A 13,527-nucleotide genomic window follows, 5' to 3' on the forward strand; every position below is an offset into this window, starting at 1 on the left:
AGTTAACTAGGGAAAGTGTCACATATTGTGAATGTCTATTTAGTGTTGTACTTGTTTGAAAATACAAAAGCTTTTCTTTCATTTCCTGGAAGGCATGTAACCAGTGTTAGGGATGTTACATTTTGATTAATCAGCTAATCAAGTAGTTGATGGAATTTCTATCGACTACTCCATTAGTCGATATGGCGGGGGGGGGCAGTCGCTCTCTCAGCTGCACCTCTGCCTTTTAAATGTAGTAAAAGCCACGGGGTCCCCCGTGGTAGCCTTTTTTTGCTGCAGTAACTAGCTGGAGAGAGCAGGGGATAGTCTGCTTTAAAAACCTTCTAATTCTGACTGTTGCACCAGCCACACAATCACTTGCAACTTATCTATAGAAAAGATTAAAGAATCACTGTTTCCAGATGACAGGATGCAAGTAAGAAATAGGTTAAATTTAAATAATAAGATTAAGCATCTCGTATTAATGCTTGAATCAAGCATGTCCCTTGAATATATTTTTCCAAACAATATAATTTTTGCTTGGGGAAATGAGCAGTAAATATGAGGAGGCTTTGGAATATGCTGTTTGAGTATTGTTCGTTGGTTCTTAAATTCCATTTGGTCGGCAACTGAAGTAATAGACTAGGAAGCATAGTCGAGTGTGCACAAGGCTGAGATGAAGGAACTAACTTATTTTATTTAATCATGGCTTTAATAGTGCATTGTCACCATTTCCTCCTTCCGCTCCCGGGATGGGAAGATTGTTCCAAGCAGCAGCAAGGTGGGCAGCCCAGTAGGAAGATAGAGTGCATGCCTAGGAATGCAGGGCTGGGTTCTTCCTCCAAATCCAGATGAGGAGCTAGGACCTGACTGGCTTCTGGTTTGCATCCCCCCACCCCATCCCATTAATTTAAGCTTCTGCTGCCTGAGCCTCTTGCTCCTCTCTAGTTGTTGTTCCCTGTAGTTGTTGTGTAGGAGCTGTATGTTTAGAATGCTGTGGGTCTGGCCTCTTTGGGGTGGCGGGGGAGAGGTCAGGAAGGAATTTTTTTCCCTGTTGGGGTCAGATTGTCGTATCTGGTGGGGTTGGGGTTTTGGTTTTTTAACCATCCATGCAGCATAATAGAGGGACGGTTTAAGTCCGAGTAGGCTGCAGAAGTTAATATTAGGGTTTTGTAGGAAAGTTTGTTTGTTTTTGTAGATGGTGTCAGGTGTGGAGAAAAGCCAATAATGTCAGTCCCCAGAGGTCTGAGATTTGGGATTTTGCTGGTGGGTTTTGTGCTGGTGGGTATGTCTGCACTTCCAGAGAGGAGTGTGATTCCAAACCCAAGGAGATGTACTTGTGCTAGGCCTGATGGAGCTAGTGTGTTGAAAATAGTATCGCTGCAGGTTGTGCCTAAAGTCTCAGGTGGGTGCCCACTCAGGGCCACTTGCCAGCTCTCCCTGCCATGGCTCTATTCTCTTGTTAGCAGGCTAGCTCAACTAGAGCTAATGCAAGTCTGTCTTGAGTTGGGAATCTCATTCTCAGCTGGAAGTACAGATATACCCTGCGGGAGAAGAAGGGATTTGAATTCCTTGTAGGCTGAGGTCTGTGCTCAGTATTTCTGTCTCCCTCCTGGTGTTTGGAGGGAGGAGGGAGGGCGGGCGAAGGGGGATAGAGGATTCAAAAGTGAGTTGAGCCTTAGAGGTGGGCTTAGGAGAGTTGTGGAGTATATGATGGACTCGTTACTACTGTACTGGGCCTACTTATGATATGTGGGAGGTGGGGAGAGTTTTAAACAATGGGAACTGACACTAGCTAATAAAGTTGATGCCTGTAACTTAAATTCATCCCTGTGTCCGGTTTCTTTCACCTGCATGTCCTGATGGATGGCTTGTTGTACAGTTTTGAGTAAATCACTTTATATACTCCCTGTCTCAGAACCCGGTTTGTAAGAATGGCCTTACAATCTGCTTCACATGTGGGTTGTAAAGATTAGCTAGCTAATTTTACATGAGTTTAAATTTTACATTTATTCTTGACTTGTGCCAGTTTGACAAGTCACAGAGTAAGAATCATGAGTTTGGGTGGAAAGGTATAAACAGCAGAAACCACTAGGCTCTTAGCAGGTGAAAACAGCATAGTATGTGTGTAAATATCAGAGCAAAGGAAGATGCCATGCAAGTGTAACTGCCACCGGGCAGATTTGAACCTGGGATCTCTGAAGCAGAGTATAGGAGCCTCTACTATCTGAGGGTATGTCTACACTGCCCCGCTAGTTCGAACTAGCGGGGTAATGTATGCATACCGAACTTGCTAATGAAGCCCGGGATTTGAATTTCCCGGGCTTCATTAGCATAAAGCCGGCGCCTCCATTTTTAAAAGCCGGCTAGTGCGAACCCCGTGCCGCGCGGCTACACGCGGCACGGGCTAGATGGAATGGCTACGTAGTTCGAACTATCTAGCCCGTGCCGAGTGTAGCCGCGCGGCACGGGGTTCGCACTAGCCGGCTTTTAAAAATGGCGGCGCCGGCTTTATGCTAATGAAGCCCGGGAAATTCAAATCCCGGGCTTCATTAGCAAGTTCGGTATGCATACATTACCCCGCTAGTTCGAACTAGCGGGGTAGTGTAGACATACCCTGAGCTAAAAGCCAGCTGGCTCTCAGCACATGCTGTAGAGGTCTCTTGGTCTTAACTGTTGCTGTGGTCTAGATACCACTTGGGTTGCTCAGTAACCACACTAAGGCTATGTCTACACTGGCGCGATCTTGTGCCAGAGATATGCAAATGAGGCTAAGCGTGGAATATCGCCGAGCCTCATTTGCATACTTAATGAGCTCCCATTTTCGCGGAAGAGGCTCTTGCGCCAGAAGGAGCTGTCTACACTGCCCCTTCTTGCAAAAGAAAAACCCTCGTGCGCAATGCCGCTACGCTGATTATTTTCAGGAATAACGGCGTTGCGCAAGAGGGTTTTTTTGCGCAAGAAGGGGCAGTGTAGACAGCTCCTCCTGGTGCAAGAGCCTCTTCTGCAAAAATGGCGGCTCATTAGGTATGCAAATGAGGCTTGGCGATATTACATGCTTAGCCTCATTTGCATACTTCTGGCGCAATGTCTCATCACACCCTGGTAATGTTGCCACTGCTGGTCTGCCGCATGTTGGTGACTATTCTTAGATCCCTCCTCAGCAGTGACAGAGATAGCAGCGGAATCGAATAACATCTCAAACACCTAACCTTCAATGAGGGGTTTTGAGAGGCATGGGGGGAAGGATTACTAATTTCTATACCTGGGTTTTCAGAGAAAGGATTGGCAGAGCTGCATGCTACCTGGCATGTCTCCAGGTGGCGGCAGGACGGGGCTCTTTTCAGAGGTTTGCTGCAAAATAAGTGCGCTTTGTCGTGCGAATATGCAGCCACGCACCAGCAGCGGCAACATTACCAGGGTGTGATGGAACATTGGGCAGTATCCGATGCTCTGACTAAAAGTCACAAGTGCCCAATGACGATGTTGTAATGTAGCGAGTGCAGCCCTCCATTAAATAAGGCTGCCTTACCCCCTCACTCTGCTGGTTGAGGGTCTGGGATACTTTGGTTCCTGGATTACTTTGGATAATCCGATTGGCGTATGAACCATGATTGGTCACCGGCATCCAAAGGATAGTGACTTCTTACGTCACTCCAGGGAAGAGAACCCTGACAGAAAATTCCCCACTGCTTTGTGGGTAGGTTCAGGAGATCCAAAGGCTATGGAAGTAAACCCAGACGATAATCTGGAGTGGAGACCCTAAGGCGGTTAACAGTGGCTGCCGCGCTGAGCCGACAAACAGCTGATCAGCTGTTTGTCGGCTCGTGCGCTAGTCTGGACGTTGCCCCTGTCGACATCAAAGCCCTTTGTCGGCAGCCCCGTTATTCCTCGTGGAATGAGGTTTACCGGGGCTGCTGACAAAGGGCTTGATGTCGACAGGGGGAACGTCCAGACTAGCACGCGAGCCGACAAACAGCTGATCAGCTGTTTGTCGGCTCAGCACGGCAGCCATGTAAATGTAAATAAAGCCGCGATCATTTAAATCGCGGCTTCATTTGCCTTTGCCAAAAAAACAAATCTACATGCCTCTGCCGACAGAGGCATGTAGTTTAGACGTACCCTCTCAGTACTAGAGATGCACTGAAATGCTCTGTCTTTGTAGAAGAATTCACTCACAAAATGGAAGACAAACCTGTCCAGCAGCCTGACCATGCTGAGTGCTGCAATATATCAATGTGCCACATCTGCCTTTGGAACACAGACATTTCCCAACAAAGACTGTATTGATGAAAACGTTGACATTCTTAGGCCTCTTCTTGAAGGAAAAAAAAAGGCTTTTCTGAACAACACAAAGAATCCATCACAAAGTTCAAGAGATCAGCCCCGCCATACAAGATCTGTTCTTCAGAGAGAATCCAGGTGGTGTGCAAACAAGTATTGGGCTAATCTATGTTCTGGAATTCAAAAAGCATTCAATATGGGCAACCTGAAAATGATGTATGATGGACTGAAGAAAGCACTTGGACCAAATGTTACCAAAGTTGCTCCATTGAAACATCTGAATGGACAGGTGATCACAGATAAAAACCAACAGATGTCCCGATAGGTGGAACACTACTCAAGTCTTTACTCCCATGAGCGTACAGTACATCCTGAACTTGATAACCTCATTCCAACTCTTCCAGAAATGTTAGAGCTAGATGTAGAGCCTACGGTGGAAGAGCTTTCCCAAGTACTTGTTGCTCTCTCCAGTGGACAAGCACCAGGTACTGATGGGATTCCAGCTGAAGTCCTGAAGGCTAACAAGGCTGTCCTCATCCCCTTCCTCTGTGACTGACTTATAAAATGTTGGCGAGCAGGAAAGGTCCCTCAAGATATGGGGGACGCAAACATTTTTCTCTATAAAAACAAAGGCGATAAGGGGGACTGTAACAACTACAGAGGCATCTCTTTGCTAAGCATTACAGGTAAAGCATTTGCCCATGTTATTTTTAATTGCCTGCAAAAACTCGTAGATTGAGTCTATCCAGAAACACAGTGTGGCTTCAGGGCTGGCAGGTCAACAATGGACATGATATTTTCTCTTTGACAACTACAACAAAAATGTAGAGAGCAAGGAAAGGCGCTGTTTGTAGTATTTGTGGACTTAGCAAAGGCATTCGATACAGTCAGTAGATCAGGACTGTACAAAGCGTTAACGAAGATTGGCTGTCCACCAACCCTACTCAAGCTCATAATATCTCTTCATGAAGATATGAAAGCAACAGTGTACTATAATGGATCTACATCTGAACCCTTTGTGGTGAAGAGTGGAGTCAAACAGGGATGTGTCCTGCTCCTACCCTCTTTGGTATATTCTTCTTAGTCCTATTAAATTGTGTATTTCTAAACTCACACAGTGATGTATTTCTCCACAAAAGGCTAGATGGTTCTCTTTACAACCTAACACAACTCAAGGCTAAAACTAAGGTCAAGAAAGTCCTCATTAGAGAACTCCTATTTGCAGATGATGCAGCGCTTGTTGCACATAATGAAGACACGCTACAGGCACTGATGGATTGTCTGTCTAGAGTTAGTAAACTGTTTTCTCTCAACATAAGCGTGAAGAGAAGGTGTTGTGTTTGCTCAAAGTGCATCTCAACCACCCAAGGTCATTCTGAATGACAGTCCATTAGAGGTGGTTCAACAATTCTGTTACCTTGGGTCTACTGTCACCACAAATCTCTCCATGGATAAAGAACTGAACATCAGAATTGGGAAGGCAGCCACAACATTTGGCAGACTTACGAAACGAGCATGGAACAATACCAAACTGACATTGAAAACAAAGATACTGACATACCAAGTGTGCGTATTAAGTGTCTTGCTTTATGGATCTGAGACCTGGACTACCTACTCGTGTCAAGAGGAAAAAATTGAGCAGTTTCCATCTTTGCAGCCTCCGCAGAATCATGAATATTAAGTGGCAAGATAAAGTTTCAAATGTAGATGTCCTATCAAGAGCTGGCATACCCAGTCTCATTGCGATCCTTAACAACAGAAGACTCCAGTGGCTTAGCCATGTGAGGAGAATGAGTAATAAATGCCTTTCCAAAGAAATCCTTTTTGGTGAACTAACAAGTGGAGCAAGGGCAAGAGGAAGGCCAAAATTAAGATTCAAGGATATATGTAAAAACACTATGAAAAGGTTTAACATCAGTTCAAGCTCTTGGGAATCTACGTCATCAGATCACAATACCTGGCGACAATTATTACTACAGGGCATGTCATTTTTTGATAGGACCTGTGCAAGTCATGCAAAAGAACTCTGCCTCAGAAGGAAAAATTCTCAGACGAATGAAAACTGAAGTAGACTGGCATGTAGCTATTGTAATTGACTGTGCAAATCCAATATTGGATGCATAAGCCATGAAAGAAGTTTCAGATCCAGGCACAACTCATAGATTGTCACTGCCACTGCTTACCACCGTCTTTTGAGACGAATGGGCCATATATATATATACACACACACACACACACCTGGCTTTTCAGAGAAAGGGGATGAACTTCAATAAAAGACATCATTTACAGTTTAGTATAATGCCCATTATACTGTTTTCTGGGGAACCACCTAAATTGCTGCTTTCCCATTTTCCAATGGCAAAAAATGCTCTGGTAATTGTATGTGAACTCAGATCTGTTGCCTTGGTGCCTACAGGTTTGATTTCTCATAGCACTGCATGATCTCAGTGTAATACTCTATATAGTGAGAGTCCAGTGAGAGCCCAAACTGAGTCATAGAATCATAGAACACTAGAACTGGAAGGGACCTCGAGAGGTTGTCGAGTTGAGACCCCTGCTCTCATGTCAAGACCCAGTGCTGTCTAGACCCTCCCTGATAGATGTCTGTCTAACCTGCTCTTAAATATTTCCGGTGATGGAGATTCCACAATCTCCCTAGGCAATTCATTCCAGGGTTTAACCACCCTGACAGTCAGTCATAAAGTTTTTTCCTAATGTCCAACCTAAAACTCCCTTGCTGCAGTTTAAGCCTATTGATTCTTGTCCTATCCTCAGAGGCCAAGGCCAACAATTTTTCTCCCACCTCCTTGTGACACCCTTTTAGATACCTGAAAATCACTATCATGTCCCCTGTCAGTCTTCCCTTTCCAAACTAAACAAGCCCAATTATTTCAGTCTCCTTTCATCGCTCATATTCTCTACACCTTTAATCATTCATGTTGTACTTCTCTGGACCTTCTCCAATTTGTCCACATCTTTCTTGAAATGTGGTGCCCAGAACTGGACACAATACTCCAACTGAGGCCTAATCAGCGCAGAGTAGAGCAGAAGAATGACTTCTCATGTCTTGCTCACAACACACCTGTTAATGCAAACAAGCTTTATTCTGCTTCCGCTCACAGTGTTTAGGTAGGTGGATGGATGTTTTGGTTTTGCAATAAAGATTTATTTTAATGGGGGTCAAAGGAGCTATGCATAATACATCATAGAGTAAGCAGTTCAGGATGTGGGATATAGGCAGGGCTCGACAATCTATGTAATCTACTCGCCTGTGGCGAGTCGATTACAACCCGGAAGAGCTGGGTTTGGGCGATCTGCGCATGCGCAGAATGCTGGCGAGCGGGGCTGGCGAGCGGGGCTGGCGTGCGGGGCTCGCTGCGGCTCGGCGAGCCCTGGATATAGGGATGTATGGTTGGTTCAGAATAGGGATGTAATCAACTAATCGACTACCCAATAAGCGTAGGCTTATCTGGTAGTCGAGTCACTGTTCGACTGTTTGCTTCCCCCCCATCTTACTGCCTCTCTATCAGTGACACCAAGGGGGGGGCAGGAGCCGATGCTGAGGGAGCTGTTCCTCTCAGCGCCATCTCTGTGGGGGGGCAGGGGAGGAAATGGCATGAGCGGGGACGGAAGCAGTCCTCAATCACGTGGGGTCTCAAGTGCTGCACCTCTCCCTTTAAATGTATAAGAGCCACGGGGAGAGGTGCGCAGTTGGGACCCTGTGCAAGCGGGGACTGCTTCATGCCGTTTCCCCCACTGCGCCTTTGCCTTTGCCTTTGAAATATAGAAGAGTCCCCTGCACCTCTTGTATATTTCAAAGGAGGAGGCACAGTAGTCAGGACCACACGTGTTGGGTCCTTTCCTGTATCTCTTCCTTTGAAATATACAAGAGCTGTGGGTGGCTTTTCTACGTTTCAAAGGCAGAGGCGCAGCGGGATAGCGAGTGCCCCCAAGCGAGTAGTCGATGGAAGTTGCTTCGACTACTTGATTAACTGTTTAATCTAAATTTAACATCCCTAGTTCAGAAGCACTTTTGAATAACAAGTCTGCATCTCAAATGCTAAGTTTTCTGCTTTCTGTGGATTTCACTTCTGGCAGGGACAGGAATCCTATTAATCATATTAAAGTGTATTCCTAATCATTCCAGTCTGCCCTCATTCTTTATGGATTTAACAAGCAGAAAATAAGTAACCGTGTGACTGAGGGGATATCCCAATTTTTCTGGTTCTGTATTTCTTTAATTACGGGTCATCAACCTTCTATTTTAAAGGGTGACTTTCAAGATTTCTGAGCTAGAAGGTATTCCTAGTTATAGTTAATGAGGCTGTGGTACTTCTGGGAAGTGAAGAGGGCCTTCTCCCTATATGGGAGGGCATACAGAACATAGGAACCAACTTCTGCTATAAGCACAAGTGGTAGGCCCAGTATGTTTCTTGGCCTTACACTGACCAGTGCAAAGGACAAAGACTTAAATATTTGAATAAACATTGTGACTAGTAACTGTTCCAAGTTTATATAAAACAAACAAACAAACTGTTCCAGCTTCTGCTGTCTGCTCTTTGCCATTTCTATTTTTTGTACACTGTCTTTCCTGATTGCTCTTCTCTGTGCAAGAATTTTCAGTAGGAGGGCACCATACTCCAGTGAAGTCTGTTGCCACTGGAATACCAACTAGCTATGCCCTAATAAAAACTGCAAAATGATGGAACTAACATGAAGGCAAACAAAAAGCACAGTTCTCAGCCCATAAGCAGGTAAGAACCTACTCTGCAAAAACTACTTTTAAACAGAATAAGGGTGTTAGCGTTAAGTGCTTGTGTTTTTGCCACAAAAAATTTACTAGTTAGCAGAGCCCTTTCACTTGGAGGAAATAAAGTTAATGCTGTAAGAGCACTGGCTCTGTGTGGTCACGTTCACTGTTCTTCAGCACAATGGCTGAACAGAAGAACCCACCTGCTTGTTTTTTTCCTCCAGAGCCCCAAGTGGACATGTCAGGCTCGTTGCCAAGATCCAGGTTTTAGACTGTTGCGATTTTGGTTTACTCTTTTAATGATGGCTTGTATGTGGGGGTGATCATTCTGAATTTTAGCTTTTCCTTCTTTCTGAGGCCCTGCAGAAAAATCCATTGTTTGGAGGGTGGGGAAGGAGAGGTTGTTTTCTATAAGCTGAAGAATCTCTCACCAGTTGGTTAAGCATTAGTAAAATTTAAGATTGGCCTGGTATCTTGATTTTCTTTCTTGGTTTTAGATATGCTGAACTAGGTTCCACATCCAAGAATCTGCCTGTCAGGAGAGCAACTACTTACTGCTTTGACTGTACAATGAGCATCCACCTCAGACTCCTATCACTGGCCAGTTGGGTTATAGGGCCTTGAGAGACTACACCCAGCAGTTAGGAACCCTGTTCTGCAATGGGATCTTAATCTATCCTCTCTAGACCCATGAGCCCATCCTTTGACCTGTTGGACTCTTGTTCCCTTTCCCAGCTCTTGTGGAAGGTCACCTGCCTTGTGGCAGTTACGTGAGCAAGGCGAGTGTCGGAGATTGGAGCCCTGACCTCAGAACCCCATACGCAGGACAAGATTCAATTACGACCTCATCCAACCTTCCTGCCAAAGGTGGCGTTCCCCTTCTACATTGACCAGGGCATGCTCCTCCCAGTGTTCTGCCCTAAGCTTGGATGCCTAGGAAGTGCATGCAGCTCTTCATCATGGTGGTGGATAAAATGAAGGGCCTCCCAGAGGATCTCCAACTGGAGTGCTTCCTGCAACCAAACCTGCTATGAGTTAGCACGAGTCCAGCACCATCTCTGGTTAAGGCCCATCCTCTGTGCCCTTACTGGCCCATGCCCTATCCAGAACATCTGTAGAGCCATGATGTTATCTTTGCTTTGCATGTTCATGTGTTGTGCTTAAAAGACGGAGGGGGATAAGGCAACACGCCACATTTATTGAACATGCATAGCTCAATCAATACTTATCATATGCATATGATACATTACACTAATGCACTCTCTCTCTCACACACACACACACACACTCTCTCTCTCTCTCTCTCTCTCTCTCTCTCTCTCTCTCTCTCTGTCTCTGTCTCTGTCTCTGTCTCTGTCTTGTTGTTACCTATACAGGCAGTCCCCAAGTTACGTGGATCCGACTTATGTTGGATTCCTACATACGAACGGGGCTTTTCTTGCCGCAGAGGACGCGGGCGGCGGGACCGCCCAGACGCGCCACGGTCCCGCCGCCCGCGTCCTCCGTGGCAAGAAAAACTGCTCCGCGTCTCCCTGGTCTGCTGGGGAGGGGGGATCCCCGGGGGGGGGGGGAACCCCCAGCAGACGAGGGAGATGCAGAGCAAAGCTATGAAGGACGCGGGCGACGGGACTGCGGCGCGTCTCGGCTGTCCCGCCGCCCGCGTCTCCCTGGTCTGCTTGGGGGGGGGGTGCAGCTAGTGCGCCCCCCCCCCCCCCAGCAGACCAGGCTTTTCTCGCCGCGGAGGACACGGGCGGTCCTGCCGGCTGCGTCCTCCGCGGCAAGAAAGGCCGCGCCGCATCTCCCTGGTCTGCTGGGGGGGGGGCACCCCAGCAGACCAGGGAGACGCGGAGCAAAGCCGCGGAGGACACGGGCAGCGGGACCACCGAGAAGCGCCGCGGTCCTGCCGCCCGCATCCTCCGCGGCTTTGCTCCGCGTCTCCCTGGTCTGCTTGGGGGAGGGGGGGCGCAGCTAGTGCGCGCGCTCTCCCCCCCCCCCCCAGCAGACCAGGCTTTTCTCGCCGACGCCTGGGGTAGAGCAGCTGGGGCGCTGCCGGGTTGGTCCCGCAGCGCCGCTTCTCAGCACTACTGGACCAACCCGGCAGCGCCCCAGCTGCTCTGTCCCAGGCGTCCAGATTCAGCCCCTGTTGAAACTGATCAGCGGCTGATCCCAGGAAGCCCGGGGCAGAGCAGCTCTGAATCTGGACGCCAGTTCCGACTTACATACAGATTAAACTTAAGAACAAACCTACAGTCCCTATCTTGTACGTAACCCGGGGACTGCCTGTAGTTGCTCCCCCTAACTGCACTGGCCAGGTGTATTAGATGGGGAGGGGTGGAGCCGAGCTTCTTCTGATCCGGATTGATGCTCTGATGTTGACAAGACACAAACCCTGCGGTAGACCCGATCCTTACTTTAAAAATCTTTCCGCAGACTCCCTGCAATGCCCTCACAGACCTCCAGGCATCCGCGGATCACAGATAGGGAACCACTGTCATAACCTTTTTTCCTGATACTTCACAAGGCATGTTTTATATGCGCTATCACGATTATACGTAGGTGAGGAATATGGGCGTTATAGGGCACTTCCCAAAGGTATAGATTGTCAGATAGGTGTTTCCTTTCTCAGAGCTAGTTCATGAATTGGGCCCCAGTGCAGCAAATCCTAGATTGTTATTTGCTTATGTCCTGCTCGTGTGAGTTTTAAGCTCATGTTTATGTGCTTTGCTGAAAACTGCAAATGTTGGTGAGCAAATGAAGGTTTGTAGCTAGTTAGGAGCTATATCAGAAGTCTTTCACATGCAGCAAAATGTATTGTACAGTAGTTTAAAACAGTAACATTCTGTGTGACATTAATACCTTTAAATGTAGCTATCCTTACAGTGTCTCCGTAAGCAACTCTTGTCAGAGGGCAATTAATACAGGCAGTGATTTGATGTGCAAAAGTCTCTGCAAGTAATTGACTTAAGTGAATTTGTTCCCTCTTACTCCAGTGGGAAACTTGGTCCTTATCATTTTCACCTAACTAAATTAGACAGTGATTTGTTTGGTGGCAGTTTGCAGTGTCTGATTACGCTTCAGTGGTGATAATTGATAGTTTACCTAGCAAGAAAACACTAGACTCAGTTTATCAGAAAAAATAGGATTATGCTTACTACATTAGAACTTGGGTTATTACTGGTAATCATCCACCAGGATTTTACATGGAGTGCATTTGTGAGGCGAGAAGAAAGTTGTCCTGTTTTGAGAAGTTTGATATCTGTCTCTAGAAATGAGTACTTTATTGGATGGCTTCCCAATCACTGATAAATGTAACAGTAGTACTCTAGGAGTTTGGTAATTGTAATTTTGGCTTAAAAAAAACTGCTTTAAGCACTATAAGCAGAAAAATAATATATTAACTTTCCATGCACAGAGCTGAGCATATTGGTTTTAGTACAGCAAATGCCTCTAAAGTAATATTTCCTATGCATTACAAGATGAAATATAGCAGTTAAATGAATTGCTGAAGAAATACCATAAAATATGCAGGAAGATGATAAAATCATTTAAAATGATCTGGTAAAAGAATATAAATAAGAAAGCAATTAAATATTCCGTCCGAGTGCATGGAAATGTAACAGGTGGGTTTTATTTCTCATTTCCATAAAAAGGCATCCAATTCAGGTAATAGACCTAATGGATGATTTACAGCAAAATGCCTTTGGTAGTTTATTTCTATTGATCCTGTTACAGTGAGGAAGTGATGGCTCATTGGTTAGGTCTTTAAGCAGGTTTATTTTGTTGTTGTTGTTGTTGTTGTTTGTTGTTTGAATAATATATTAATTCCCAACATGACAGAAGACCAGCATTGCTGAATCCCTTGAAAACATGCGAAAGATGTACTGCCAACATATTCAAAATTAATATCCTTGAATGGACAGATAGTGGACCAGATTCTGATCTCTGTTAAACTGACTTAAATGATTCAGTGGGGTTGCCTTGTTAGTCTGTAACTTTAAAAAGGAGTAGTCCTGTGGCACCTTAGAGACTGGAGCCACAGGACTATTCCTTGACGTAAATGATGTTACTTGTCCATTTCACGTGTATCACTGTGATCTGAGTGAGGAAGGATGGGCTGATATTGGGACACTGACTTAGGATATGAGAGACCTGGGGTCAAGTCCTTGCTCTGCAAGATACTTCCTCTGTGCCCTTGGGCAAGTCATCCACCCAGACACCTCAAGCCAATAGTAAAATGGACATTGGCTGGAGGGGTCTGGTAATCTTGGCACCAAAGCCCAAGAAACTGGCAGCAGATAGCCCTGCCCAGCCTTTCCATTGAAAACTGGAGAGGAGGAGGAATTGAGCTATATTGTAGGTGTGATATGTACTGTAGGATAAGCAGCTGTAGTTTAAAAAAACAAACAAATCTGTGCTACTAGTTCATATCTCTTGCTCCGTCCTCTACTACATGCCACAGTCTGGGATCTATCATGCTCTTGTAGTCAATCTGACAGTGGGGTTGAAAGCAGATT

The 13,527-nt window shown here is 46.0% G+C and overlaps 1 protein-coding gene across 8 annotated transcripts in view; it reads left to right on the forward strand.

The window, feature by feature from the left end:
* SFMBT1 (Scm like with four mbt domains 1) overlaps positions 1–13,527 on the forward strand; it is a 181,206-nt gene that overhangs the window by 99,583 nt on the left and 68,096 nt on the right. The window contains exon 1 of one of the 8 annotated variants that reach the window (XM_075939370.1): positions 8,042–9,017. The exons of the other annotated variants lie outside the window; for them this stretch is intronic. The gene's annotated coding sequence lies outside the window, so the exon portion shown is untranslated. Of the gene's footprint in view, positions 1–8,041; positions 9,018–13,527 lie in introns of those variants that run through there. 8 annotated transcript variants of the gene reach the window in all.

This window comes from Pelodiscus sinensis, chromosome 11, assembly GCF_049634645.1.
Source record: "Pelodiscus sinensis isolate JC-2024 chromosome 11, ASM4963464v1, whole genome shotgun sequence".
NCBI lineage: Eukaryota > Metazoa > Chordata > Testudines > Trionychidae > Pelodiscus > Pelodiscus sinensis.